This window comes from Python bivittatus, unplaced genomic scaffold (genome assembly GCF_059951505.1).
Source record: "Python bivittatus isolate LINGU-HERP-01145 unplaced genomic scaffold, Pbiv_v1 ctg000590_np1212, whole genome shotgun sequence".
Taxonomy (NCBI): Eukaryota; Metazoa; Chordata; class Lepidosauria; order Squamata; family Pythonidae; genus Python; species Python bivittatus.
The window spans coordinates 21,510,154-21,536,979 of NW_028277086.1; the positions used below are offsets into that span (position 1 = coordinate 21,510,154).

General features: G+C 38.5%; 1 protein-coding gene across 3 annotated transcripts in view; it reads left to right on the plus strand.

Moving 5' to 3' along the window:
• The first annotated feature begins 19,373 nt into the window (after nucleotides 1–19,373).
• Nucleotides 19,374–26,826, plus strand: part of RNF19A (ring finger protein 19A, RBR E3 ubiquitin protein ligase) — a 42,162-nt gene continuing 34,709 nt past the window's right edge. For 2 of the 3 annotated variants that reach the window (XM_088149083.1, XM_088149084.1), the window contains exons 1-2: nucleotides 19,374–19,683; nucleotides 23,082–23,212. The gene's annotated coding sequence lies outside the window, so the exon portion shown is untranslated. Of the gene's footprint in view, nucleotides 19,684–20,090; nucleotides 20,342–23,081; nucleotides 23,213–26,826 lie in introns of those variants that run through there. The other variant, XM_007439136.4, reaches the window with a different exon arrangement.

Here is a 26,826-nt window from a genome sequence, read left to right on the forward strand (position 1 = left end):
AATAGAATACTTGGCAAATGGCTCAATTCTGAGCAGGGAGTAAGATTAGGATTGTGATGTTCCTGTGGATAAATATATAAGAATGCTTGTGTGGAATGGTAAAGCTCCATTGACTGCAGACATGTATATACTGTACATATACTTTTGTATATAGATGATGCCATACTGTTGGCTGAAGACCTGGATTATTTGCAAGGAATATTTGATATATTATATGATGCAACAAGGAAGATGGAACTGAAAATTAATAGATTAGTGAACAAGATAGTTGTGTTTGACAGGGAGGTTGAAGTGAATAATTGCAAGATTTATTTGTTTATTTAAAGAATCTATATGGCCATCTATCTCAGACAGTAATCCTACTCTTCCCACAAGGCACCATAGCAACCCATACTACTAACCCCCCTGATTCAATCCCATCGTAGCCCAATGCTTGGGTGAAGAGCTGGGTCTTCGTCATCTTCTGGAAGGCTAAGAGGGTAGGGCCCCTCAGATCTCAGGTGGGAAGTGGTTCTAAAGGGTTGGGGTAGGCATGCCTCCCCTTGGAGTCTCGGGACCTTGGAGGCATAGAGAAGGCGCACCTCCAAGGTCCCATAAGATGACAATGTTTGAGGGAAGGGACCTGGAGCGTGCCCATCCTATCTAACCTAGTGTGATAGACAGTTATCCTCAGGGAAAGGTAATCCCTCAAGGAGCAGGTGGCAGCTGTGGCTAGGGGACATTTGCACAGATTGTGTGCCAATTGTACCCATTCCTGGACCAAAAGGCCTTGCCAACAGTTACTCATGGCCTAGTCACTTCCCGGTTGGATTTCTGCAATGTGCTCTACATTGGGCTGCCCTTGAAGATCATCCAGAAATTATAACTGGCCAGAATGCAGCAGTACACACAGTTTGGGCACTACACATTCACTCATGTTACACTGCAGCTGCATTGCACTGCACTGGCTTCCAGTTTCTTTTCAGGTGCAATTCAAGGTGCTGGTTATTACCTTGAAGGCTCTGAATGGCCCAGGACCAGATTATTTGTGGGACCACCTCTCTCTGAGGGTATCTGCTTTTCCAACAAGTCGGATAGGGTGGGCATGCTCCAGGTTTCTTCCCTTAAACATTGTCATCTAGAGGGACCTAGGCAGTGTTCCTTCTCGGTAGTGGCTCCTGCCCCTTGGAATTTATTTATTTATTTATTTTATTTATTTAATAGACTTGTCCCCACCCATATCCCCACAACGGGGGACTCTGGGTGGCTTACAACAAATACCCTTTTCACTGAGATCCAGCAGGTGCCTATCCTCCTAGCCTTCTGAAAACCCTCGAAGACCTGACTTTTCCCACAAGCACTGGCATAGTGTATGGGTGGAGCCCAGTAAAATTGTTTGTGAATTTGTGTGTGGGGGGGTGTTGCTTGGGGGGCCCCAGAAGCTTTTGTGCTAGTTGTTATGCTTTTTACTGTTTTTACTGTTGTTTGTAAGATAGGTGCATAAGATAGGTGGCTATATACATCTTTTAATAAAAATAAAAGGCCCTTATCTATGTCTGGTTGGCTTTGTCCCTTGCCTTCCTCCAGTGGCACTCTAAGCATCTCCTACGTTGCTTCTTCTCCTGGAGCTCCTCCATAAACCAGGGGACTCTATGGGGGCCTCAATCACAGAGTCCACACAAGTGTGATCCAATCCAAGGCCCTCATCATGCGCTAACTCCAAGCCATAACTAAGATCTTGGTGAAACTGTGCACTAGAGCCTCAGGAATGACTTCAACCTCTCTCTATAACCCTACTGGGTCCATCAGTCTCCTGGGACAGGCCAGTTGAATAGGCCCAGCCTCTCTGCAGTGGGGGCTGGCTACAGAGAACTCCAGAGCAAAGAGGGACTGATTTGTCCATGGCAAGGGACTGAGGTTAACATCCCCCAACCACAGGTCACTGCCATTGTTGTACATAAATGGCAACAAAGTAGAGCAAATAGATGCATTTGTGTATTTTGGAGGATGTTTATTAAAGTGGGAAAATGAATGGAGAAAACTTAAGACATGCAAATGGTGGTATAAAGTTAGTAGGTAGTATGTGGAAGAATTAATTTATGTTGAGAAAGTGAAAATAGCTGCATATGAGAGTACTTCTGCACAATTGTTACAGTATATGGAAATGAGAGGTGGGCATGTCAGGAGAACAATAAAAATAAGATGAATGAAATGGGCCTGGGGTTACTTGAGAAACATATGTGATAAAACAAGAAGTGATGAAGTCAAGAATGAATGGGGGCTGAATGAATGTGGATTAAACACAAAAGTGAGTGACCAGTATGAAGGAAAGATGGTTTAGTCAAATAAAGAGAATTAACGAAGACTTAATTGCAAAACAAATGGATCAAGGAGGAGTGAATGAGTTAAGAGGAAGGGGAAGCCTGAGAAAGTAGTTGGGGGAGAGGATGGAATTGATGAGATCTTGAGAAAGAGAGAGCTCAGAAGAGGTAAGGCAATATCATAAGGACATGTCATTTAACAATTGTTACCAGGGTATGCTCATGGTGCAGTTAGGAGGACATGATAATGAGCTTCGAGATAGCCTTAAGACGTCATTAGTACTACTGTATTCTGACATCTACACGGACAGGCTGAAATAGCAGATGTGATTAGATACGTGCTGGGAGAGGGTTGGGAGGCCTGGGCAACCTTGCTCTTCTCTGGTCACTAGCCAGGCCTCCATTTCACTCCCAGTGTTTGCACTCTTTATTAACACTTTGTTTCCCTAGTTCTTTCATATCTGCCCCCTGCCCCCATACTGATCCTGATACCAACTTCTCTCCAGGCTTCCAATAATGAAGAGCCAAAGTAGCAAACCTCTGCCATTTCATCTGGGGTAGAAGAGGGGGTGTTTTTCACTCTCCCACTTTAGCAATAGTCTCAAATGTATCTTAAAATACAGCAGCCCCATTTTCTTTATTACCATGTCCAGAAAATTGAATTGGGCTTTTGTTGCTTAATTGCCAATTTCTCTATGTCCATCAGCTTCAATCACTTCTGCTTCAGCCTCCAGAAGTTAGATAGTTGTTGCCCACCAGCTGGTCAGTTTCAGTTCTCCTGCTCTGCATGACCTAACTCACTGACCAAATATGGCAGAGCCTGCCTTCTTCCTTCTTGAAACTATTTTTGAACAGTTCAACATACTTTAACAATGAAGATGCTCAGAAGGGATGTGGGAGGAGGAGCAGATGAACCAGCTTGGAGAAGCCAATCAGGATCCTAAAATCAGATGCTCCTCATTCTTTCTACAGTGTCCTGATGGTAGATGTTTTCCTTGCTCGCTGGTGACATGCTGAAAGGGTCTGACAGCAAAGCCAGAGGAGAAAGCCAATAGATTTGTGTATAACGTATGCACACTGACCAATCAAGACAGCATGGTATGGCAGGGACTTAGAACAAATGCAGAACAGAGGGTTGGTGTGTCCTTTTGCAGAGGGAAAATTGTACAAAGTACAGCATTGAGAGGTCATATAACTAAGGAACAAGTCTGTTTTTAAGTAAAAGCACACTCAAAAAGAAGGCACATTTGTAGGCATTTCTTCCAGATGACCTATTGACTGACAGCTGAGACTTGAGTGACCCCTTGGAACTCAGACTTTATAAGCCTACACTGGTGGAAAAGGGCTTATTTGGGGTTTGCTCTACAGAAGAAATCCAAGCAGCTTCAGTGCTGAAATAATGCTCATCTCTGTGTCCTGCTGAACTGTTTTTAAATAATGTAAATTCCTGAAGTTGCCTTGGTCTCATCTTGAGTCTACTGCAGGAACAGATTATTAAGCAGACAGTTTGTGAGCATTTAGAAAAGAATGCATTCCTTGGCAGGAGCTAGCATAAATTTAGGAAGAATAAATCATGGCAAACCAATAGGATTTTCTTCCTTAATAGAGTGACCAGTTTAACTGACCACAGGAATGCAGTGGATGAAAAGTACCTTGACTTCAGCAAAACATTCAATCAAGTCCTATATGAGATTTTGGTAGAAAAAAATGGCAAAATGTGGGCTAGACTATGCTACCACTCCATAAATTGAGAGCTGCTTGAACAATTGTACCCAATAGATGTATGTCAGTGGCTCTGTGTTAAACTGGAAGGAAAGGTTGAATGGCATACCACAGGGCTCCATTCTGAGGTTTGTGCAGCTTAACACATTTATAAATGACTTTGGTGAGGGATTAGAAAATACAGCATCCAGTCTGTAGATGACATAAAGACAAAGGGGATAGTGAACACCTTAGAAGAGAATCTCAAGATTTAGGAGTATCTTGATGAGCTAGAACAGTGGGCAGTAACCAGCAAAATGAATTTCAACAAGGGCAAATGCAAAATCCTACATTTAGATAAGAAAATTAATTCTCTATATGTGTTGCTGAACACACAAACCAATGGGGTGAAGCAGTTTCTCAAAAGAAAATGCAGTCTTAGGCTTCATCAGCAGAAGTATACTGTCAAAATGGAAATTAAGACATTGTTCCTCTCTATTCTGCATTAGTCAGACAATAAATATTACATCCAGTTATAGGCACTGCATTTAAGGAAGGACATTGAGAAACTCAAGAATGTCTAGAAGATATCAGCCAAGATGAGAAGAAAAAACTTATGAGGAATGGTTGGAGGCACTGGGTATGTCTAGCCTTGAGAAGATAAGATTGTGGGGAGGCAATAGTTGTCCTCAAGTATCTGAAGGGCTGTCATGTAGAAGATAGGGCAGAACTGTCCAGAGCTATTTGAGGAGGCAGAACAAGAAATCGTGGGTTTAAATCACAAGGAAATAGATTTTTATTGGACATCAGGAAAAATTCCTAATGGTAATAGCTGTTCAGTAATGGAACAGACTGCCTTGGAAAGTGGTGGACTTTCCTTCTTGAGAAGTTGCCATCTGTTGGGTATGCTTTGTTACTGGATTCCTACACTGACAAGGTTGTTTGACTAGATGATCTCCAAAGTCTCTTCCAGCTGCAACATTCTAGAATTTGGTGATTCTATGAATTACTCTTGAGTCTCTCTTCTGTCTCTGATTTCTGTGCAGATCTTTATAACCATCCCAGTGTGCACAACAGTCCTGGTGAAGGGGGATGGGGTGAAATCAACAATAGTTCTGTTTCCCCTTTTACCCACAATGACAGAGATGTGGACCCACAGGCACAGTGAAGGGGTTGGGTGAAGTGGGAGGGACTGTCCCCAATGTTTTTTGCAATCTCTCTGTTATGCCTGTGACCTATCAATTGGACTGCTTTTGGAGAATTAGACTACTATTCAAAAATAGCTCAAGCCACACTGCTGTCATTTAGACAAGTTGAAAGATGATTAAACTCTTCGTCCCAGGCAGCTACCTACATTCTCCCAACCCTGTTCCACCACATATTAAGGCATATCATTGGGGACTATTTTTCCTACCAGTAAGTGACACTTGTTGGGTGGGGAAACACAGCTGAGGGAATCCACTAATTACTTTCCTTAACTTGTCCCACATGAAACTGTAAGGGCAGCATCACTTGCTGGCCTTGTTACTGAGGCAAACAGTGCTTGGCTGTTGGGGCAGTACAGTTTATGCCAGCATACTTTTCTCCTGACTCAGGGACTGGAGGAATGCACAGCAGTGAGGAAGAGCCCTCTCTGTGTAGTCTGGATTCCTCTTGATCTGCTAAAACTGCTTTTTGACCATTAGATCATCTCTAGCATCCTTTTTTGGATTCCATACACTTTTCATGAATGCTCAGCTCTGAGATTAACTCCATGTATAAATTCTGGCCTGATTCTGCTTTTCACTTGTCTTGGAACAGTTGATAACTGCAGCTCCTGACTTTACTTATAGTCTGATTTCTTCTCCTTCTCCTTCTCCTTCTCCTTCTCCTTCTCCTTCTCCTTCTCCTTCTCCTTCTCCTTCTCCTTCTCCTTCTCCTTCTTCTCCCTTCTTTTTCCTCTTCCCTCCTTTCTGCCTCCTCCTTCTCTGTCAGTGAAAAGTGGCAAGGCTACATTTTGCCACAGGCATACGAATCATTAACAATATAGGTAGTTTTTTTTCTAAAGACTAGTTTCCTGAACAAAAACCACTCCATGATGCTCTCATGATTGAAATAACATGACCATCAGAAAATTGATGAGGATAAACAATGGGAAAATATGTGGAATAAAGGTTTCAAATTTACGCTGAGTTATAATTTAAAAGAATTTTTTTATAAAATGATGTATCGTTGGTATCTAACTCCTGGTAAGTTATCAAAAATGTATACTGGTGTAACAAATGTTTGTTGGAAATGTTTGCAGGGTGAAGGAACCTTTTATCATCTTTGGTGGACCTGTGAAAAGGCTAAAAAAATTTGGGATCAGATATGTATTGTTATTCAAAAGATTCTTAAAGTGAGCATTCAAAAAAACCCAGAACTGTTCTTATTGGGTTTGATGGAGAAAGGATTGGAGAAACAACATGGAACTCTGTTTTTGTATATGATCACAGCTGCAAGTCTGTTATATGCACAAAGATGGAAGGATCCACAAATACCTACAGTGGAAGAATGGATTATTAAATTAATTGATTTGGCTCAAATGGCGAAGTTAACAGCGTTAATAAGAGATAATAAGAGTCCCCCGTTGTGGGGAGATGGGCAAGGACAAGTCAAATAAATAAATAAATAAATAAATAAATAAATAAAAATATTATAATAATACTGTTTCTAAATTTGTCTCCTTATGGCAACCCTTCTTAGTTTACATGCTTATGTGTGGAAAAAATGAGGCTTTGATTGTGGGCTTTAATGATTAGATAGTTTGTGTTGATAGAAATAATGTGAACTTGGATTAATTCGTGGTAAGAGATTAATTTTTTTTTAATTTGTATCTATATCTGTATTGGAGATAGTCGGAAGTCACTTTCTGTTTCAATTGTCTATCTTCACTGTTTTAGTTTTTGTCTTTTTTCTTTTAGTTCTATCTTTTCTCTCTGCTCTACTTTCTGTTTTGTATTTTAATTGTACTTTGCAATATAATATAATAAAGCTCTTATTAAAAAAAAGAAAAATGATGAGGATCAAAAAGGATTGCATCTCTCAAATGCAGTGGGAGATGCAGTGCTAGCTACCTTATCTCATGGGAAGACACCATTTCTGGCATGCTGCTTCAAACCTTTGTGTGCTGAATGGGTCGTGTGAACATAACACCCTTTCCCAACTAACTGGGGCTTTGTTCTTAGTAGGATAGTGTAGAAAATAATTACATGTTGCAAAAGAGTGCTATATAACTAAATCGTTGACCTTGTAGATTCCATTTCTCAAAGTAATACAGTAATACCTAAAAGCAACAATAACGTTTATTGGAAGAGAATCAAAGAGTGTTTTTCAAAAATCCAGCAGTCTATTGGAATAATTACTGTCCTTTTGAAATGTTATCTTCTGGATGATGATAACCTCCCTCAAAATTTTCAGCATGTCAAGGATTAGCAGAATGGAGGAGGAGTACATTTCTCTGAGTTAGAAAAAAAGCAACAATGAAAACAGTTATGAAAGTAATTACAGAATACAGGTGCACATCTTCACACACAGAGATATACACACACACAACATAATTTTTGAGTGCTTAACTCTTTGCCCATGATGAATGCCCCCTATAATGTAAGATTAATTTTATATTATTTACTATTATTTGCAAAATCTGTATCTCTTGTTTTTGGTATTGGCTAAGCAGGTTGGGGGAAGAGTACTAGTTTTTATCCTTTGATTTGCACTTGCTTTTAAATGAGATTTTCAACATTAACACAGTTTATTGTATCATTTTTAGAGCATTTTATTGTTGCAAATATTTTTATAGAGGAAGTTCATATAGCAATTCATAGAGTGAAGGTTTGCCTGAATGTTTATTTCTTTTCTCTGTGTGTTGAGAACTTGGACAATAGTGATGGGCCTTACATGGTTGTTCTTTTGAACTTTCTGAATCTGAAAGAAACAGAATGGGGAGATGTGTTGAGACAAAGAAAGGAGAGATAGAGTAGAAGATGAAACCAGGATTGTATTAATATATTTTTTACCCAGATGACCTTGTCCTTATATGATTTTTTCATACCACCATTGCTTCCCAATGGTCGTCATCAATTTCATTTTCCAAAGCTTAAACACTTCCCAATAAGAAGTTATTAAAATGTTTGTCATTTTGCTCCAAATACTGAAATACTTTCTGCATCTACCCCTCTGATCTTCCAAGAAGCAATCCTGGATAAAAATACCAAAGATAAAGATTACTTTCTATATTTCTGATTACTACATCTATACAGTTTTCTTGGCATGTATACAGAACTGGTTTGCCACTGCCTGTTTCTGGGGATTTCATTTTGACTTCCTAGTCTGTCCTAGATCCTGGGATCTGGGATCTCATGGTGATTCCCTATCCAAACACTAACCAGGCCTAACTTTGCTTAACTCAGAAGAGATCAGCTAATGCTATGTGCTGCCATTTGAGTTGGAAAAAGATAAATTCAATTTAGGTTTCATTCTAACTTCTGGGTGCCTATGGGATGGAAACTGCCTTGATCAGCTTAAATGATGATGTACCCTGACAGTAGACAAATGGCGTGTAAATCTGGTAATTCTTCTGAACCCTCTCATCATCAGTTATGCTATTAGTTTGAAAGAACTTGCGTGACTTACACTTGGAATCATTAGGGTGGCTTTGGTCATTCCTGAAACCCAGAATATTCCAAATATCTTATTGGGGACCTTGTGTTCCCCTGCATGGTCATTGTCCCCCAGGTGCTTCAAAGTCTGCCTCTCATGTGCTCTATATCTTTATAAAACTGCTGGGTGAGGTCATCTGAAAGTTTGGGCTAAGATGTCCTTCATGATATACAATTCAATATCACTTTTCTAGCTACTAAAAGTCTTCCTAGCCTGGTGCCTTCTAAATGGCTGTGGCCAGTTCTGAGAATTGCACTTCCAACATATCTTGCGACTGATATAGGAGAAAGCTGATCTCCTAACTCCTATCTCACATTATGATAACAGTAAGATAGCATGTGGCTTTTTTTAAAAAATTTAATATGAAACAAGCCATTCTAGATTGAAATCTGGCAGAGATACATGATCTAAAACCCATGTGGGGCCCCAGAGAAGCTTCAAAGGTTCCTACAAAATTGTAATGTTTAATGTGACAGAAGGGGAAATATATTAAAACATGGGTATAATCTGTATTTAATACTTCAAATTTTAATTTCACTTAAATGTAAAATAAATTAAATCAAATTTAGTTTTTGACTTTGCCCTGCCCACTTCTTTAGCCTGCCCTCATTTAATTTTTGGAATGTTGTCAATTGTACACCATTCAAAGATCAGTTGCACACCATTCAGAGATCCATGCACTATGCATAATACTATGTGTAAACAGGACACTATGACCAGATTTTCACATAACACAATATCATTTAAAATAAATTGGCTGCATTCATACATCACATTGAGACAAAACCAAACAAACATGGTGGATTAGTTTAACATTTTGGTTGTTTTCAATTAGTTGTATCAGAATGGGCTGGATTCAAGTTTAGCTATATTTAGAATGGTGGGAACAGCTATGTATGATATATCATGTGATCCAATGACTGCTTTGATATTCGGACAATTGTTTTAAATTAGATGCCTTTTTTCATTCAATGTCATTTGATACAAATGGGTCCCATTTTGAGTACAGGACTGAGCCAAGATTCTTTTGGCCTTATTATTTATTTACTACACTTTTATTACATTTACATCTCTTGGCGGAAGCTTACACAAACTAACATGGGGCTTCCAGAAAGCCTCCTAAAATCAGGGGTACACTTAGGATGTGACCAATGACACCACACCCACACACCCACACTCCCCAGAGAGTAAGAAGCGATTAGAAACCTGGAGTGATATGGCCATGCTGGGACAATCCGGACTGATAGTACAAATTTTGCCACAGCATCCTCCTCCCTCCCTCCCTCCCTCCCTCCCTCTCTCTTTTGGTCGTAAACCAGCATAAAACTACTGTAATAACATGTCACTCTAAAACAGAAGTAAATTTTTTTTAAAAACCCTTATTGATCAAATCAAATCAAAATAAAATTATTAACATAAAATTACAAAGTACAGGGATTAAAACCCAGGAGAGACCTATAAAATGAAAATCAATAGCCTGAATGCTATAGATAACTAAGATAGATAGCTATAAATAAAGACATAAGTACTAGGATTTATAAAGCTCTATGAGAATGTAGAGCTATGCTAAATTATATTGAGTTTAAAACTTGCTTGAAGCCCTACTTTCTTATTTAAAAAGACACCTTATAGCCAGCAATTGGCTGGTAACTATACATGATGCATTTTATTGTTTTAATTTAGAATTTTTAATGATTTTCTGCAAAAAAAAAAAAAAGTGCTAATTCCCACTAAAGTATATGACTGTCTAAATGGGGAATCCTTTCAGACCACCAAGAATTATCTAGCAATACTGCTAACTGAGTCCTGTTCATGCAATATCCAGGTATCTCCGATCTCACTGTGTGTTTCTCTCTTGCTTGGCTTCTCCCTGCCCATATATTGAAACAGATCAACAACAGAGCATAAACTTTAGCAGCCATCCCAAGCTGGGTGACCTTTGGCCATCATGACTGAGAATTTTGGAAAGTGAAGTCTCAGTACATCTGGAGGGTAACAGCTTAGAAAAGCTGCTCTTCACCAATATTGTCCTAGACCCAGAGGTTTACTGCAACAGTTTCTGAAATGCTGACTATTGTGTCTCCAGCCTTGCTTCTCTCTACTCAAATGCTGAAGAAGATATAGACAAGAAGCTGTTGTTTCCTGTTCCCAAACTTTCAGGATGGAAGATGTTTCTTTGTTAGTTTCCTCAAAATTGGAATTCACATTCCTTGTATAGAGGACCTCCATACTCTAAGGGCTAAGGGCTACAAACTCACACAATGACTTCTTAAGAGCAAAACTGGTTTCTCAATCTGAATGGGGACAACAGGAAGAACTTCTGTACCTTGTTGAGGCCATGACTCTCTCTTGCACAGATAACTATTTGACTAGAAGTATTTTTCACAGGACTGTTCCAGATTCTAGCAGACAGAGCCTTGTGTGAATATAATCCAATGTTTCTAGACACGACCTTTATTGAATTTACATGACTTTGGTTTACTAAGTGTGAGACTGCCTGACTACTAGATGCCTCTACAGCAGTCAACTTTCCTTGTGAGTCTTTTTATAGATATATAGTGTTGAGTTACAATGGACCAAATCAGTGACCAGGTCTTTCATTTGCAATGCAGTTCTGAGATTTGATGTGCTCTGAATTCTTGAAAAAAGCTACACAATAGACATGACAATTGCTCTAAAGAATTCAGAGGTACAGACAAGAAATGATAATAAGGAAGGGTCCATCCTACCAAAGGAAAGGGATGCTACTGAACACACTGTTTCTGGATTCCCTCCCCCTTGATATCCTGTGTGAGGAAATTCCCAGTCTGTCCTCTCACCCAGGATGAAGTGGGCAGACAGAATCTACTTGGGTCAGGTGGTCCTGAAGATAATAAGGATTTGAGCCATACAGAGCTTTAGTAAGCAATGAATAGCACCTGGGATTTGACCTGGAGGTTTACCAGTGGCCATCACAGCTCTCCCAGAATTGGTGTTATTCTGTTGTACCAGGACTAACTGATCAGCAAAGACTGATTGATCAGCAGCTATATTCTGGACCAGTTGTAGCTTCCAAATTGCTTCAAAGACAGCCCTGTTAGAAGTAGCTGTAGATAGTTATAGATATAGATGGTTACGTTCTATCTCCAGAATTAGAGGCAGCATACCTCTGAATATTGAATATTGGTTGCAGTGAAAATCACAGGAGAAGAGGTATTGCTTTGTTCATACATAATGCTAATCCATAAAGCAGTTTGTGAAAAAAACCACACTATTTAGGTTCATGCAACTGTTAAGCCAAAAACAACAAACAAAACCCAGGACATAAATTGGCTTTATGTAATGTGTGGATCCAATTATGATATTTTTGCTAGTTGACAGATTATGGACAGCGTTACACACTGGGCTTTGGTGTCATGCATGCAATAATAATCATATCAGTCTGGGATCTACTTGCACATCAGCACATATCCAGTGCATAATTGTCTCATGATTTAGTGCAGATTATGGGGGTTGGCTGAGAGCTGGCTTTGAACCAGTACTTAACAGTGCCAACATTTTAAAGCGGGTGCAGACACAGTATGATAGCACTAATCCATGTTGCCCACAGCAAGTGTTACTGTGGAAAACAATCAAACCTGTCAGCAATCCCCTCAAGGCCCCCCTCATTTCCTCCAGAATTTTCTTCCTACACAAAGGACTTTATCCTTTTTCACTCTTAATTATAGCCCTCTAGCTAAATTAACTGATATGTTCAGGAACACTTCCCTGGTTTTTTTCCCCCCACTTTACAGAACGATGTGCTTAATCTTTCCTACTGGGATTTGTTTTGGCGTATTCTCACACTAGTAGTGTACTAGTGGATATAAATATAAAAGCACAACTGATTTGATTGTTTATAATGAAAGTGAGAGGATTAGTGAAAGATGTAAGAGGTTCTAAATATGGAACAGGCCATTTTTATTAATGTCAGAAGGGGATCTTGGGAGAAAAAAATGGAACACATAAGAAAGGGAAAGAATAAAAAAAAGAACGAAAGTAAAATGACTGCAGGAAAAGAAAGTACAAATCCTATCTGAAAAAGTATTAGAAGACAGATTAATCATCCAACAGAATTAATGGAAAATGTTCATAAGGAAAGCTGCTTAAAGAATTATGTTAGGGAGTGCCATAGAAGTCCGTTGATTTACGCTAATAAATATGAAAAAGAATGCTTTGTGGAATGATAGAGTTAAAGAGGCTGGTGATGAGAAAAAAAAATCACTATAAGAGAGTGATTACTGCAAAAAATGAGGATGAAGGAAAAATATTGCATAAATTGTAGAGAAAGAAAGAGTTGTAAAGAATGGAGTTAAAGAAAGCAAGAGACATTTATTATTTTAAAACGCAGAGGAAAATGTACAACGGTTTTGATTGAAATGAAAAGTTGTTTTGTAAGTGGGTAAACAGGGCTAAACAAGGATCCTCCAGCAACATGAATGGAATTAAAAATAAAAGTGATTAAATTATTTATGATGAAGTTGAACGAAGAAATGCTGGAGAAGTATTTTAGAAACTTATATGGGAATGATTGTGACGTGTCAAAAGGTTGACATGAATGTTATAAATGTTTTCCAAAAATTGATGAAAAGGAAATTATAAATGGTGAGTAGATGGTGTAAGTAAAGAAATATTAAAATATGGATGTGGCTTGCTGATGGAGTGGCTGTACAACTTATTTAACATACGTGTGAAGACTGCATCTCTACCTGATGATGTGACAAATCCCTTTACTGTTCCCTCACACAAAGGGAAAGGTAGCTAGAGTGCATGCAAAAATTAGAGGGTGATTTGTTTGTTAAGCGGGCCTTGGAAGATGTTTGGCAGAATTCTGATTGAAAAGGTACAAGAGATAACAATAAGCAAAAGTTAGAAAGTGCAATGTGTATAGCAGATGAAAAGACCAGATTCTTGCCTTTCAAGTCACTGAGAAATGTATGAATGTGAGAAAGATTAGCATTTGATGATTTATAGAAAGCACATGATGAAATGAGTAGGCAGGAAACATGTTGATTGTAGATTGTCATGTAACAGAATTCTTTCTAAAAACAGCTCACAGCAACAAAAATTAAGCTAATTACCTAGTCTAGCAGTTCTATGAATTTCACAGTGTGAAGCCGAAATCAAACAATCCTTGTTACAGTTTAGTATGATGTCTGACTAAGCCAATTATCTTTTGCACATTTGCAAACTAAACATGCTTTTAAAATTCATGGACATTTCAAGTAAATGTCATTGTCTTTGTTGGGTATGTGAATGAATCACCCTTAGATTCCTTAAAGCTTCTTTTTAATCACCAGTAAGGCATATGAATGAATCTAGAAATAAGCTATTATTTTAGTTGCCTTCACATCTAGGGCAAAGGATATCCAGAAGGATGCAATGTAACTTTAGGATGATGGATGATTACCCCTGTAAACTCTATTATTTATTTAAATTTTTGTTCACCACTGACTGCAGTGTAGGCTATGGGTCTGAATGGCAGAAATGATGTGTATGTTTTTAAACTGTTTTTTATTAGCAGATCATGGGTTCATCTACATCATATTTGGGTGTGATCATGTATGACCCACATGTATCTGGGAAGTTTATTCTCATATAACACATGGCATGATATTAGTTCTAGGATCTTTTAGTTTTGAATAATATTGATTATGTGCCATCAAGTCATTTTCAACTCCTAACAACCACATAGATAGATATTTGAATAACAGGGTTTCTATTTTTGGCTTTCACGCAAAGCAGGAGCTAATAGGTTTGTCCTATATATATTTCTCTTAATATTTGGTTAATTTATACAATGGCCAGTGCAATGTATTTGCTAAACAGGTTAATCATATGTTATCCAAAGAATTTCCTGTGCCCTACCCATTTTTAATTAAATGCCCATTGGGCTTTTTCAGGTACAGTTTCCTCTTATTATATTACTATAGAAAGGTGAATACCAGGAAGATATGTCCCAGTAGATCTTCCTTTTTTCTAGATTTCTGCCAGCAATTTTTCCTGTGAAGTTACTCCAATAAGAAGTAGAATCATATCTCACGGTGGAAAAAACACAATGCCTTATCCTCATTCTTCTTTAGCTGCCGTGGAGGAAGCAGGGGCTTGTGCTGTGGCAACTGAAACAAGGTGTTTTCCTTTTAAGGTCTTACATGTTTGTATGACAAGTTGAGCCATACCTGGGCTGAGTCATGAGAAAAGGACTTACCCAAACTGGCACCCCAGTTTGCTAGAAAGAAATTATCCTAGTTGCTTGAAAGTCCCACTGATTTTGCAGTAGCTGGCTGGCTCACAATTCCCCCTCCCCACTTTTTTTTTTTACTTTAATATTTTAAAAAATTCTGGTAAAACCTACAATGGTCCAGTTAAGCAAATCTCACATATTTGGTTATTGAAAAATGACTAATAAAAACAGTGATCCAGCTACATATTAATCTTTGCACAGTAGTCTAAATAGTCAAGAAGTGATATATGTGTGGATAAAATCTTACTGGACATGAAAACATGACTGTGATACAAGTTCCTCTTAATATTACAACTGTATTATAATATTTATGACAACGAAACTGCAATATTGTTAAAATTTTTATGTATCCATCTTTTCTCTTTTAGCACCCAATTTTTTCTTTTTCCTTTTAACTAATCTGCAAAGATAGTTTGAAAGAAATACTATGAATCCAACAAATTATTTCTGTGTAATAAACCAATCACATTTTGCATTAAATCCTTTGATTGCTGTGTCAGTCTTCTATGATCTAAAAAGGTGTATCTGACCAATTCCACTATGTCTAATTAATTTTCCATAATATTTTTGGTTTTGATGGTACATTAAGATTTCCCAACCATGGCTATTTCTTTCCATATAGCTCATAATATATTTACTACTTAAAATTGTTTTGGAAAATCATAAGGTTACAATGGTTCTTCGAATAAACTTCCTTAATAATTTACTTTTGAGTAGACATGTGGCAGAAATACACCGCCACCATGCATGCAGTCCCATGTTATCTATCCAGAAATAAGTTGTACAATGGATTTGTTCTCAGTTAAGAATGTATAGGATTCCAGATTAAGTCTGTGATGGCCTGTATGTCTCTTCATAAAACATGCCAGTCTGATTACAAACATGAGTGACTGTTTACCTATTTTGCTATGATATTTTATTTGTTCCCTTACAGCTATTCTGCAATGCAGCTGACGACTTTACTTTGCTCTTTCTTTTTAAAATGGTTTTTTTAAAAAAAATAGAATTTATGTTGTCCTTTTGTTTCTAAAATATTGTATGGCTTGTAATAATCTGCCTTCACACTACTGCTTTGTCTTGCTGATATTATTTTGGATTTCTTTTAATCCTGTGTTAATTTTTTATAAATATAAGTTGACCGACAAATAGCTGATTTCAAAGCATGACCATGCATTCTGGATTATTTTTACATTATTTTATGGGAAGTATCTTATCTTGCTATTCCCCCTCTTCATGTACATCACCTGCTCTAATAAAGCAGTAGATATTAATGGAATCAATAATTCCTATACTTAACAATTGTTTTTAAGGTACTTGCACTGAAGTGAAAGGTAAGATCCAGCCACAATACATTAGTCCTACAGATTTTGTATTTCCATATATATGATCTTTCATAAAGTTTCTCATAAAGGAAAAATAGTTCTCCATAAATAATCTTTACTGAGAAATCTGATTCTGTGGGCCAAGTGAAATCCTAAAGGAACAAATTTTCAGAACAATTTTGAAATATGTTTTGCTTATTTATGGAACAAAATCTGGAGGAATAAAAACTAAATGACATATGTGATAGGCAATCAGAATCTGAATATTTCAGTAGGTTGGATAGGGTTGCAGTAATTCAGCTGAGAGTTAGATGGCAGCAAAGACTGTTTTCTATATCTGTTTCCTGCCATCTGGTGATTGTCTGGATTATGGTAGTCAGATCAAATAGCCCTGAGTGAGAAATGCATTACCTCATTGAAGCGTATCAATAATTAATCCTGCTTCTACATTTCAGAGGGCACAGAGTCCACAAAATAGTCAATACTACTTTGAATTCTTGCAATCTCTTGTAATACTGTGATTAGCAAGTCAGCTACACACTTAACTAACTTAATATCATCATTTCTCAAAATCTTTCAAAGCAGGAGGAGGAGTGAGGTACAATGGAGGAAAAAGTTCCCCTTATTTAATAGTTTGAAATATGTAGTGCAGTAAAAGCCAAAATAACAGCCTTTGGGTTTTATAAATTAACTCTAAGCTGGCTACACCAGATAGAGTTCTTTAGAATCTCCTAAACTGCCTTTAATGTTCTAGTGAAGAAATATCTAATTTCTAATCTAATCTAATCTAATATCCTATCCCATAAAAACAACATTGACAACTGAATTTTATTGGGGTTATCCAGATGACTCGTTCACAATTAACTTTCAACTGGAACCATTTTTTAAAATTGAACTAGACCTAAAGTAGAAATTGTTTTGCCAAAGAGGAAATGCATTAACAAAAAGAGGACACGTTTCCTCACAATTTGCAAATGTTTATTTTTTATAGATGCAAATTTGGAAATCATTACTATAATTTATATCTACATATAATACATCTCACCATAGTGGAGGAAGACTGTGACTAGATGATCTTGGTGTGTCCTTAGTCCACTGTCTGTGCTTTAAATAGACTTGGAAAGGACTCCAAATAGAAAATGCTTTCAAATAAAGGACAGTTCTCTAAAGACTGTCAAATAGAGGCCTGCCTTCAAAAAATTAGGACACATGGCCACCTTAGGTATGGTTGAAGGGCCAAGCCAATGAGAAATGAACAAAGAAATCTTTAACTCCATCCTTCTCAGTAGGAATAAAAACAGGAAATTTGGCAGAGAATCCTGCAGACCTTATTTGTTATGCAACTGGGAGTTGAGGCAGGATTAGGAGTTATGCTAGATATCAGATAAGAAACTGCTGATCTGCTACTTGACTATGCTATTTTAATTAACTAATTAAATTTAATTTAAATCAAGAAATTCGATGCCATCATGCCAATGCAGAAAATATAAAAAGGATTGGACAGGTTGTCCCACACGTTAATTCAGCACAAATCCTATTGGGACTTTACTTTCATGTCCCTATTAGATGTCCCTTGTATAGTTATTTATTCATAAATCAGAGTAATCTGTAGGTGTTTTCAAATCTTCAGTTCCCAATCCTGGGAATTTAGACTTGAATGGTATTCAGACTTTAATTTATAATCTGGATTTTCTAGTTCCTGAGAATATGTTCAGGTTAGGGAAAGAAACCCCTACAATTAACATGAATAGGAATCATATTTTTTTGAGAAAAGCAGCACAATTTTGTGTGAATGTGGGACAGCATTTATTGTTTTGATAGTATCTATAACATGTTCTGAAATTGATAGAATTACAAGTGTAACAAATATAATAAATAACTAAATAAAATGTAGTTGAGATAACTCAGGTGTCAAGAGGTGGTTTATTGATTATAACTTGCTCAATTTTCTCTTGTCTCATCCAGATGGATGTCCAGCAGTAAGGAAAAAATTCATTCAAGCTGAGTAGATAACGAAAAGAGAATTATTCAAAATTTTAAGTTTTTACTGAGACAAGACAGTCCTCAATATTCAATGTACATAATCTCTACGTTAGTCTTCAATTGTAAAGACACCAAGGAATTTGTTCATTTGTGAATACAATTATATAGGATCACACTGTTATAAAAATATTACCATAGTACAGATGGAGACCAAAATTGTGAGGGTATAAAATATACATGATTATTAAGTATATATTTAAAAAAAGATCTTGAGGCGTATTAAAAAATGAACAAATTCCAAAATAGCACAAGTAGTGTAAGGCTGTGTCTCTACTTAACACTTCACCAAGCAGAAACCGGCCTGTCAAACTTTTTCTGCCAATTCCCGACGATATTGCCTTCATCCCGTCCCCATCCCATGAATTAGCAGTTTAAGCAAGCCTTGCCGGCTGCGGAATTCTGGGAGCTGAAGTCCGCCTATCTTAAAATTGCTAAGATTGAGAAACACTGGATTAAAGGAATATTTTCCACAGATACCATCCATACGGGCTGCTCCAAGCTGCGTAAAATCTATTAGGCTTTGCCACCCCTTATCTTGGAGGGGTATCGGGCAACCAGCCCTTACTGGGATTACGAGGAAACCAAGTCACCAGGAGGACAGGCGAAGGGCCCGCCAAATTTCAGGCTGGCTGGCGAGTGTTTCCACCGTGGAGCAACGCCACCGCAATTTGGCAGCGGGAACGGCCCCAAGGCCTCCGCTTTGCAGCCCTTCTCCTTTCCTGGACCAGAGACCAAACGCTCTAGGGCTCCTAGATGTGTTTAGGCGAGCGGAGGCAACGGCAGCCACGGGCTCCGGAAGGCACTTTCGCCTTCCCGGGCTTCTCTTCAGTCCCCGGAGGATTGCTCTTTTCCAGCAGGAACCTTCAATCGGTCGGCGCGGGAGGGGAAGCGCAGCCCGGCCGTGTTCTGCGGGGAAGTCGCTCCCACCCAGTCCCCTTTCTCCGGAGGAGCAAACTGGGGCCGCCTGGATCCCGAAGGGGCCCCAAGTTCTCCCTCCGGACGCGCCGCCCCGCCGGGAAAAGCCAACTTCGGGACAAGGCAAAATGCCGCCCGCCCTGCCTCCCTGCCTACGAGGCCTCCTTCCTCCTCGCCGCCGCCGGACAGACACCGGGTTCAACCCCCAGGCGGCCCCGCCTCGTCTGTGAGCTCAGCGGGGGAGCGAGGCGGAAATCTCCCCCTCTGCGGGCCAAGCCCAGCCCTTCCCCGCCTGGGGCCTGGCAGCCTCTCCTCCTCCTCCTTCTCCTCTCCCTTCCCCCGCCGCTCTCCCTCCTTTCCTCACACGCTCGCTTTCCTCTCCCCTCAAAGGCGCTTCCTGCGCGGCGCGGGCCGGCCGAGGAGGGCCCAGCCGGTTGGGGCTGCCTCCGCCGAGTTCAAGGTACCGGGAAGGGGGAGGGATCGTGCCGGCGGCTTTGGGGGCTCAGCCACTCGTCTCCGGGGTTGGCGGCGGCGGGGGGACTCCCGCAGGAGCCGCCAGGCAGGCAGCGAAGGCGGGAGGGCTGCTTGAGCCAACGGGCGGCGGCGGCGGCGGCGGCGGCTGGGAGGGAGGGACGTCTCGCTCTCGGGGCTCCGCTCGGCTCGGCTCCCGGGCGCGGAGAGGGGTGAGGCGGCGGCGGCGGCGGCGGCTCCTCACATTGCTGGGGAGTGAAGTCATCGTGGCCATTGTCTCCCCTGAGCTCCCCGCTGGGCGGCCAGAGGGGGGACCAGCCGCGACCCGTGGGGCCCGCCTTGTTCCCCGCAGCCGCCGGGCAGATCCCCCCAGGCCGTCCCGAAGAGGTTCCCAAGGCTGTGCCCCGACCCTCCACCCGGAGCATGCGAGGAGACTCTTCGGGGGGAACCGAGTAGCCCCTGTGGATCGCGGGAGCCCCCCGATAAGTTTTCCAGGGAAGAACTTCACAGCGATTGACGCCCTCTTTCCTGGCCGAGAGTCTGTGAGGCACCTCTCGCCTGTGCTACGAGGCGGCGTAAATCAGCGCCACCTTAAACCCAAAGCCTCTGAATAGCTGGGAAAGCCGCGCTTCCTACAAAATAAAAAGGTAACGCAGGCCAAAGAAGGAAGTCCATTCCCAGCGGCCGGGGGAAATGTTTTCCACGTCAAACCATAACTATTAATTGGGGGCGAAAGTAGTAATCTCCTCCTAGAAAGGCTGTAGGAGTACGGCTTATTCCACTCCCCCTACAAAACGCGACTACTTGAAAGGAATTCAGGTACTTTCCCAATAAAAAGCTGTGTAACCGTAATTGTAATTTCTTTGGAAAACTAACCTCCAATTGTACAGTAACGCTTTAATGGAGGAATATTTGGTATTGAAAAGGCTAGAAAAGACGAATAGTCCATGACCAGTCCCGTGAAATAGTTGACATTTTACTATGCTATTATCTGAATATCTTCTGAGCAGGTTTAGATGATAACAGTGGTTGAAAAGTACCTTACAGACACAGCCTGGCAGGCTAGCACAGGTTGAAAGGGCAGAAGTGAGAAACTTCCCATATAAGTAGATGTAATGTGGGAGTTTTAATGCTACTAGTCCCCTCAGAAAGTGCTTTTTAAAACTTAGGTCTAATAAAAGAGCTGTTTCTGAAGTGCACAGGATGTCAGCATAAAATAAGGTGGAATTTTCCTTTCCTTTTCATCAGTCAACAGCTGTTAACTGTTGGCTGTTTTACTTAATGGAATTATTACTAGTTTCTGTGTTAGAAGCCAAAATTTAAGGGAGTACCTTCAGTGACCAGGTTAGAATATTGCTGCTGGAGAAGTAAAGGGTGTGTGTGTTTATGAGTGAGAGTGTCCACGTTAATAATAGTATAACCTATTGAGTGCAGATCAGCTTTTACCACCTTAAAATGTAGGTTTTGGTATATTACGTCAACTCCTTAACACAGGGTCATCTTGATAGTCACGGAGAAGAGAGTTGTAAAAAGTCAGGTTGTTGTGCAGGACTAGAAATGTAGGAGTGACTGCTAATCTTAAATAGACTTGTTTCTGTCATCTGTTTTAAAAGTAACATAAAGCATTGTTGAAAAATGCAAGTGAAAAGCCTGGTTCAAATCAATTTACTGATTTGAATAGTTGACTGGGAAACCTATTTATTGGGAAACCTGTGGTTGGTTTGGAAACAACTTGCAGTAGTGACTGTTGCAAGATTGCCATAGTAAAACTGAAATCAAGTGTGCATCATTTCTTTATTCTAGTTCTGTGTGGTATTCATGTGCTTATACAATTTAAGAGTAACCAGGAGTAAACATTCTGTCTCAAACTATAAACTAGTTATTTACACTTGTCCTAATATGGCAATATTAAATCAGAATTAGCATATTTGTAATGTAGTGAATTCTACATCTCAGAATCAGTGTTTGTTAAATGGTGGTATGCATTTACAAATAGTCTATGTAAAAGATAGGTTAAGTCATTGAAACAAATGCCCTTAAAACTAGCGATATTGGTGGAATTTAAGATATGAAAGTTTGAGAAACACTGCTCTAAATACTTGGGGTCTGTACTTAAGTTATTGTGGTCAGATAGTGAACCTGGAATGAAATTTAAACGAGGTTCTTAAGGTGTCTATTTGTGTGCTTCATCTTTGGAACCACACAATCCAAAACTACAATACAAAAGGCTTATTAAAAGAAATTAAAATACTTAAATTGTGGTTGTATGAATTGGAAAGAGTTATTTGAGGACATGTTATCTCTCTTTGGAGAAATATGTATTTTGTTTTAAATATGTATCATCTACTGCTTGCACATTTATTAATTTAAAGTCTGTTTGCCTTTAAATTAATGGCTAAGTGCAATATGACAGCTCCTGCCGTAATCCTTATCTAAAAAACTTGACAGTGTTAAATGAATGGAAAAGAAGGAGGGGAAAAATGAAGCCCAGACACCAGTGTTTATTTTGGCCAGTTATGGAAACAGTAGGTAGCTTGTTAGAATGACTCCCCATAGGTAATAGCTAATGGAGAACCAAAGCTGGATGGTTGCAGCATGGAGATGGTGGAATAGTCTTTCTCTTCCTTCACTTTGCAGCCTGATGGGGTGATTGGAAAATACATAGAGAAAAGTATTGTAGAAAGATACAGTATATTGTCTTGTCTTTTTCTGATGTAACATGTGATTGTGTTGTCTGTATCTGTTTTAGGGCCTTCTTTCTCTGAATTGTTTAGTTTTACATGGGTGTTGGTTGGTATTTGGTTGGTTGGTGGGGTGTGGCCAACTTCGCAGAAAGTTAGGATTATTTTCAAGCCTCATTTTCAAGCTTCCATTTTCCAGAATATGGTGAAAGTTAGGATTATTTTCAAGCCTCATTTTCAAGCTTCCATTCTCCAGAAAAAGTACAATCAGTACTTTTATTAAATACCAAGAAAAAAGAGGAAAAGTTTTACTTATTTGAAGACCAGTCATAACTTTTCCACATTTCCAGTGTGCATTTGTTTTGTTGTTTTTACTATATTGTCTGATAATTATTCAAAACTTGAATGCTTGAATGCTATTTAGTAAACTTGAATTGGATCTTGTTTCAATATTGTTTGAATTCTTTTTCTCATCTGAATACATAGTTATTTTCACTTTTATAGAACCTGTAGTCTGTCCCTGGAAAATTAATAAGGTATAGAATGCAAAAAGCAAACTCTTGACAGATCCAGTAACTTCACAGTCTTTTATTTCTTAAAGCAATCCAAACATTTTTGCATAGTAATAGAGGGCCATTTCTATTTGCAATTATGTGGTAAGCTCACACTGGACCTAATATTACTTGCTTTTTTGTCTTTGTTTCAGATCCAAGATTTGTTTTCACGTTAACTTGATAAAACACAACCAATTTATCAGATGGCTGCATTACAAATTTGAGCATGATCTTTGAGATTCTGTTGCTGGCCGGCACATGGAGGCTTATTTCGTTCAAGAAGGTAATGTCTTCATTTAATTACATTTTCATGAATTCAAATATATTTTATTTTCTGTTTTGAAATATAGGATATATGTTGAGTAAGCAACCAACTTTATTTAACATGTAGTTTTTTTCTACAGTGTGACACATTTGTGTTTAAAAACTCCTTGGAATTTGTTCTCTTTCAAACTGTTTCTTCTGTCATTTTTAACTTTTCAAGGTCTCTGATAATATACCTAATTCGGTATTATAGAATAAATGTAATTAACACAATTTAGAGAATAAAAGTTAAACTGCTAATGAAATTTCACCAGCCACCTTGGCTTGCTAGAGAATGTTTTCATAACCTCTGTGTAGAGCAGTAATGGAGATCTCCATCTCTCAGGCTAGATGATCAATAGGCAACTCTGGGGCTTTAAGCAACCATCCTCCTAACCTTCAAGTCCTGTACTCGGGCCTTCCTTTATATCCAACAAGGACCATGCTTGGACAACTCGTGCATTCATACTGTAACACAAAGTGAAACTGTTTTAGCATATATTACCAAAATAATGTATTCAGATGTATTTTCTCCTTATCTTCTTGAATAAGAAATTATTCAAAACACAAACAACAGATTCAATACCCAATAATTATATTTCACAATGTGTTGAATTTCTCCCACCCCAGATATGGGCAACTGAATTCAATAAGCCTGTTTTTTCTATGGACATGAGATTTTTTTCTCCTTTTGGAACTGCCATAAGAAACAAGAAGGAGAAAAAAATCTCATGTCCATAGAAAAAACAGGCTTATTGAATTCAGTTGCCCATATCTGGGGTGGGAGAAATTCAACACATTGTGAAATATAATTATTGGGTATTGAATCTGTTGTTTGTGTTTTGAATAATTTCTTCTCAATCTGCTTTTGTTTATTCTTTCTTTCAGTATTTATGGAATTTACAGACTGCATTTCAATTAATTAATGCACTTAGTATACCAGTCTAGCCCTGAAGTAGATCTGCCAAGGCACAACATACTCTTTTCAACCCTACCAACATCTTAAGTCTAGTCATAACATTTTAGGATTGCAAGAGTTGTATAAGTGCTGTTGTTACTACAGTACTTTGACAGGAGCATCAGCATAGCTTTTCTGCTTTCTTCTGCTGGTCAAGCATGATGAAAGGAGAAACGTGTGGAATTTTGCGTGGTCATCAAACAACCACATTCTACTTGGCCTATCTCCCCTCATTCAAAGATAGCTATTATTTAGCTGAGCTAGCATACAGCTCTCCTTTATGACTACCATTTTGTAGTTATCCCCGTGATATAATAAAATTTAAAACTTGACAGTTGGTTCAAGAGAATGGAGATCACTAGTATACTGCATGTTTTTTATACTATGTGATGGTTTTGCTGCAGGATGAGCTATTGTGTTATATGGTTTTACTTTTTTAAAGCATATATATTGGTTTACCTTTATCCATTTCTTAGCTTGGGCACCTGAAATGTTGCAGTCAAAATATTCTGTTTTGATAAATTGACTATCTGGGTACCATCCTAGAATTCTCAGAAACAGCGTGCATAGTGGTGAATTCTAGGTTCATATATCTGGAAGGTGCTATGTTAGGAAGACTTTCATAAAAGTGAAACAAATAACAATGCTGATCAGTTCACAGGGAATGTTCATAAAATATGCTTTGTGTTAGGGAAAAGGGGGAAAGTGGTGACAGACTTGTGGCATTGGTGATTTAACATAAAATGGTTACAAAAGGTCTAGTTTAATCTGAAACCTATTGGTGATAAAATAACTGCATGTGTCACATGTGTGTTATAAGCTGAAATAGTATAACAGTGTGTGCGTATAAAATTTAAATATACCTTATAGAGAGAAGACATTAGCTTAGGTTCCCAGTTGTGAGATAGCAGAGATGAGATACAGATTAAATTAAGAAAAGTTTAGTCAAATAGCAGCATAAACAAGCTTTTTGTACTGTTAAATAAAGTGATGCTGCTCCAGATACTTTATAGACTTTTCTGGCTTTCTAAAAATACGATCAGTGTTGCTGAATTAAAAACAATAGCTATCTAGAAATAATTATTTGATTTTCGACCCCTTCTACATATTTGCACATAATTAAACATCCAGTGAGATCTGGCAGTTAAATATGTTCGTATCCCTTTTTGATCATTCTAAACTGTGGAATGTTCTTATAGGACTAAGACTGGTGTCTACACTCAGTGATTTAGAAAGAAGTTAAATCACGTCTTCTTAAATTTTACTTTTTATAAAATTAAACCAGTGTTCAAATCATAATTGTAATATTTCAATATGTTTGGATTTTGTTACTGTTATAAATATTTTATTATTGCATACTTTTATCAATTGAAGTAGAATTTAGGCAAACAACATTTTCTTTGTATGCTGTTTTCCCATAATTGTGCCCAAAATGTCTTATAACAAGGATAGCAGGATAATCCATCACAGTATTTAAAAATATATGTTATAACAGCAACTTAGCAAAAGTTAAGGCTAGGAGACCTACAAGTTGATCTTATAACTACAGTTTGATATACATTTGTAATTTTACAACTAGAAATACTAATGATGGAGTTGAATAACCTTGTAGCAGTAGTACTTTTGGAGTACGGAGGGTATGATAGGTTTAGATAAGAAACACTGAAGTGTTTTATCCTTGCATTAAGAAAATCATACAAAATATAATGGGCTAAGTTTTATCCATTTAAAAAAAAAGGATAAGAAAATGCAAAGAGTATCTTTTCAAAGAATGGAATCTTTCCAAGTAAGGTATCATATGATGGGCATCCCAAAATGATTGAGAATTAAGCTGCTTAAATATATTTCTTTCACTGCAGATGATAGAATGAAGTATTGTTGAAGGATATAAGATAAAGGCATTCTTGTAAATAAGTTAAACAGTTATTGATTTATTGTTGAAATGTGTATATTGCCTACTCACCAAACTAATTAAGCCACAGTTCTGATTTTTTTTAATTTTAATTTTATTTTAGAAATTTATAAGACTGCCCAATTCTACAACTTGGGCAGCATAATAGTGAAAACAAACACATAACACAATTAAAAAAAACACTCAAATGCCAGAAGGAAAAAAAAACATTAAAAACAATCCAAGACCCGCCACCCACTTTAACCCAATGCCGGGGGAAAGAACCAGGTTGTCAGAGCTCTTTTGGACATGGCCAAATGGGGGCCAGATGTATCTCAGAGGGAATAATGTTCTAGAGGGCAGGTGCTTTGACAGAGAAGGCATGCTTCCTAGGTTCCATCAGGTGATGCTGCTTAATGGATGGCACTTGGAGCATGCCAATTCTGCCCATATAGGAAATATAAAAATACAATTCCATATAAAATAAGGAATACTATCCAAAATATCTTTCATTATTGTAGACTGTTGAGGATCTTCAGTTCAAAACTCTACAAAAAAGAACTGTTCTCATCACACCTAAATGAAATTAGGAGCTATCTTGACCTTAATGGGCAGGCTAAATTTGGGGCGGGGGGGTAATGAGAAGGCTGTACTCTGGGCTTTTGTTTCCTTGATGTCTTAGAGAAGTACTCAGAATCCTCTTTCCTGGCTAGACCATGTCAGGTAAGCAGATTCCACTGAGAAG